The following is a 4,935-nucleotide window of genomic DNA, read 5'->3' as shown; positions in this document are numbered from 1 at the left end:
AAAATGTGGTCATTAGAGGGGGCCCTAATCAAACATGACAAGTGTTCTAATAAAAGGGAGAAATTTGGAGACAGACACACATACAGGGAAAACACTACATGAAGATGAAGTCAGAGATTGGGGTATTACTTCTATAACCAAAGGAACATCAAATGTGGCCAGAAAACACAACAAGGCAGGGGAGGGGTCTGGAAGAGACTCTCCCTCACTGCCCTCAGAAAGAACCAACCCTGCCGACATCTTGATCTTGGACTTCCAGCCTCCAAAACTGTGAGGCAATGTGTTTCTGTCGTTTAAGTCACTTAGTCTATGGTTCTTTCCTGCAGCAGTCCTAGCAAACTAAATACAAATGCCTTCTATAAAATAAAGTCACTTAAAAAGGAAGAATTCATGAAAAAATCCCACAAACTTTGTTTCTTTCTCTTCTATTATTGGAGGAGTTCAGCTTCCCATAAACATGGAGAACTTCCATCTCTCCCAGCGGTGGCAGTTGTACAGAATCCCAAGACACAGCTCTAGCCTAGCCACCTCTGAAGGAACCCAGGGCCAGAATAAGTGGGGGCTCCTTGGAGTTCTGTGGAGGGACCTCACAGGTCAGTTGGATAAAATGCAATGAATTCTTCCTTTTTAAGTGACTTTATTATATAGGAGAACCTTTCCAAAATTTCTCTAGGGGACCCAGGATTATCCTGCCACTTCATTGTCTCAAAAAATGCTGGAAAATGCTGGCTGGCTTCAAAGATACATATCTAAGTAAATATTTTTCACCGAATTTTTAATTATATTTATGTTACCAGTGAATTCTGTGACCTTGGGCAAGCCTTGCCTCCTTCCTGGACCTCAGTTCACCCATTTGCAAAGTGAGAGGTTAGACTAGAGGGTATCTGGGCCTTCTCTTCAGATTGAGTTGCGTTGCAACTTGCAGCTCATCGGTGCCAAACAATCTATGATAACAATAATAATAGTTAAAATGTGAGTGCTTACTTCTACCAAGATTTGATCTATGCAATCTTCCTAAATTAGTGCATTTAGTCTGTGCAACACTTTTATAAGAAAAACAAAAACAAATAAGTTGATTATTCTGAAATTTCTCCACGTACCTGGATTCAGTGGAATAAAAATATTATTATCCCAAGAAAGCAAGCCACTGTCTCAGGCAGAGTATAAGGTGGCCTCTAACCTTCAGAATGCCCAAGGGAGTGCTTGGTCTGCCCTGTATGCTAGATGTAGGGCCTGCAGTTTGCTGCAGGAGCAAGCTATCCACACAATGAATGGGCCCGTGTAGCCTATTAAATATCTCATAAACTGTCATACGGAGGCCATTGATCAAAAAGCCATTGGCAGAGAAGAGAATGTAGTATGTGATGGAATCATTGCTAATGATTCCACCTAACCCAGACACAAGGTTTCCTAAAATACATTTTCCACAAAAAATTGTTACTTTCAAAAGGGACCAAAGGCCAACCCACTGTAGTGGCTTCCAGGTGCTGCTACGAGATAGTGCTTTTGTCTAGAAATGAGAAGCAGTGAAGTAGGTCTGCAATGTCTTAGAGGAAGAAGTCACCAAGGTCCATCTCTCATCCCACAAAGCTGGCCTGCGGGACCAAGATGGCCAGGGACACGCCACAGCACCTGCCTGCTGCCAGCAAAGAATATGTCATCCCAGAAAGAATACTTCTTGCATCTCTCTATTGCCAAAATAAGAGAGACTGTGGTGAAAATTCCGGACTGAGTTCAGCCTTTTAGGCACATATTTTTTATTTATTTATTTATTTTTGAGACGGAGTCTCGCTCTGTCGCCCAGGCTGGAGTACAGTGGCGCAATCTCGGCTCACTGCAAGCTCCGCCTCCCAGGTTCATGCCATTCTCCTGCCTCAGCCTCCCGAGTAGCTGGGACTACAGGCACTCGCCACCACGCCCCACTAATTTTTTGTATTTTTTAATAGAGACGGGGTTTCACTGTGTTAGCCAGAATGGTCTCAATCTCCTGACCTCATGATCTGCCCGCCTAGGCCTCCCAAAGTGCTGGGATTACAGGTGTGAGCCACCACGCCCAGCCTAGGCCCACATATTTAACTCCCTCTTTGTGATGGGAGTACCTTAAAAAATTATACCAGTGAAAGCACTTTGAAAAGTGAATTAAAATATTTTTTACATTCTTATTGTTAAAACCAAAAATCCAGTGTACATTGTTTTATAAGAAAAGACAAATAGCTGATTACATTTGGAGCAATTATTCATTGATAAATTCAATGGTATTTATTCACCTCTACCAACTAGTAAGTTTGTCTTAAATCCATCATTCTATAATCTGCTCCTTAGAAGGGGTGGTAATCACAATCATAGATCCATGGCTGATAGAGATGGAAGGAATCTTCTAGAACATCTGGTCTAATGTCTCTTTTTTTTTTTTTTGAGACAAAGTCTTGCTCTTGTTGCCCAGGCTGGAGTGCAATGGCACAATCTTGGCTCTCCTCCACCTCCCGGGTTCAAGTGATTCTCCTGCCTCAGCCTCCCGAGTAGCTGGGATTACAGTGGGATGTGCCACCATGTCTGACTAAGTTTTTGTATTTTCAGTACTGACGGGGTTTCTCCACGTTGGTCAAGCTGGTCTCGAACTCCCAACCTCAGGTGATCCACCCGCCTCGGCCTCCCAAAGTGCTGGGATTATAGGCGTGAGCCACCATGCCCAGCCTAATTTCTTATCTTTACATTGAGGATACTCAGTTGTGAAAAGAAACGAAGTGATGTGCCCAAGATTACAGTGCTCAGAGGCAGCACTACAGGAAAACCCACAGCTCCCGACCCCAGGTGGGTGAGGACTCTGAACTATAGCCACACCACTTTCTAAAAGCCCTCACTCTTCCCTGTACCCCCGATCATGACTCTCCACCTGCCTAGTCCTTCCCGTCTATCTTTTATGCATGGAGGCTGGGGACTGACCCTTCACAAAATGGAAGCATTTTGAGATTATATTTTCAAATCTAGAAACATCATTTTAAGTTCCTAGGCTTACAGCCAGATTTTCCCACTGAATAGTACAACTGGATAACTTGCATCCCATTTGCCAGACTTTCTTCGATAATCTCCTTTCCTCTGCCCTTTATTTGGGAGGAAAATAAGTCAGAAAGAAGGAACAAAGAAGTTCTATGTGCACAGAAAAATGCAGAATCCACCCCTGGCCATCAAGGCCTGGCTGAAGCCCAGGAGAAGGCTGAGAACTGTTTTAAAGAAACAGGCTCATCTAGAGGGATTCTCAGGCTGACAGGACTTGTTCAGGGTGTGAACTGAAGATCTAGCCTTTGTGGGTAAATTGCTTAGGTCAGTGAAGTATGATGGAAAATAATGTCACACTTCATTGTGATAATCCCAAATTGGGAGAGCTCTTAGACATCGCCCAACACAACTCATTGCACTGTATAATAGATCCTTAGCACTCTGCTGCGTGATGTTCTCAGTTGCAGCTGTTGACACATGGTCTCAAAATCCATGACATACTCTTTTGTAATTTTGAGGGAGTACAAGTTTGAATCCAAGTTTTGAGCCAGTGGTGAAGGAGCAGGTCAGTTGGCTAAAGAGTTGGCCTTGCTAAATGCCCAACTCACATACTTCACTGGGGCCCTAATATTTTTCTTCTGACCCAAATTTCTAACATTAAATTCTGTTATAATGGTATCTGTATGTGTGGGGATTTCCAAAGTAACTAGTAAGTACTAGTAAATACTCTAGTAAGTATTTTTCCCAAATATCAAAGATTTACTCTGTAAAACCTCTCGCCATGGAATCCCTCAGAGATACTCATTCAGCCTCCAGTTGAAGACTGAAACAGTGAAATCTTGACCCACTAGCCTTAAAATTCTTTCATCATTCTCTTAGCAGTTTACCTGCTGCCCCCTCTTAGTCTTCAGCTATATTCCTTTTCTTTCATTATTGCTTTTTTCCTCACTTGTCTTACCCAATAGTCTTTCACATTGCCACTGGAGGGTCCTTTCAGTACTTCACAAGTATGGTGGAGGGTCTCAGCTTCCCACAGCAGAGATTCAGATGCATATGGCTTGTTGAGTTAGGTGGCATTCCATACCATAGTATCCTCTATTACCCATTGAGTTCCATCTAGTTAGAAGCACACCAGGGAAAAAAATTGTGATTATGTCTGCATCCGTGGTGGGAGAGGCAGCCCCACTGAGGAGGCCACAGGTGCCTGGGGAGAGCAGCCCTACAAGCAGCAAGCTGTGGTTCTGGCCAGAGTGGGAAGAGAATCCCAAGGGGCATATACCCCAGAGGCCAACACAGAGTGGTGGGACAAGTGGCTGCCAAAGATCATTGTCTACATTAAAGATACCTCCAGGGAACTCCCAGGCATTCTACAGGAAGGAGAAGACTAACCTTGAAAGGCTCTTGGGGTTCTACAGTTGACAGGGTGGAAAGATCCAGCATAATTGGGGCCTGGATAGTACTGTGATGTAATCTTATTTTTCTTAACATTTGTGAGGTCAGGCAACATCGAGTTTACCCACCCAGGAAAGGGTTTGTAGACAGTTTCTCAACCATTCATAGAAAGGCGAGTACCTTCATCTCTCTGTCAACCACTGTGTATGGTTTGCACAAATACAGCCATAGAAGAGGTAAATCATAAAAAACAAGCAGGCGTGTAAACTCTTGTTGGGCACCATGGAAAACGTGGTTTGCCACAAGATAGTGGGGTTCAGAAATGATCCCACCAAGAGATATTTAAAACTGGGTGACGCTTGGGCTGGGTGCTGTTTTCAGTGTTTTCTCATTCAGAGGAGCAGAATTTTTGCCTACCTGTGAACTCAGACCCATCGAACCTCTAGTTTACAAATCAAATCCCATGCACTCTGGAATGGACCTGTCTGTCAGTGATGTCAAAGTTGTCCCTGAGGGCTTTCAACAAGGTGATGTCACCTTAATGCT

This window comes from Pan troglodytes, chromosome 7, assembly GCF_028858775.2.
Source record: "Pan troglodytes isolate AG18354 chromosome 7, NHGRI_mPanTro3-v2.0_pri, whole genome shotgun sequence".
NCBI classification, from domain to species: Eukaryota; Metazoa; Chordata; class Mammalia; order Primates; family Hominidae; genus Pan; species Pan troglodytes.
The sequence above is the reverse complement of the archived record's forward strand: the minus strand, read 5'-3'. Positions refer to the sequence as shown.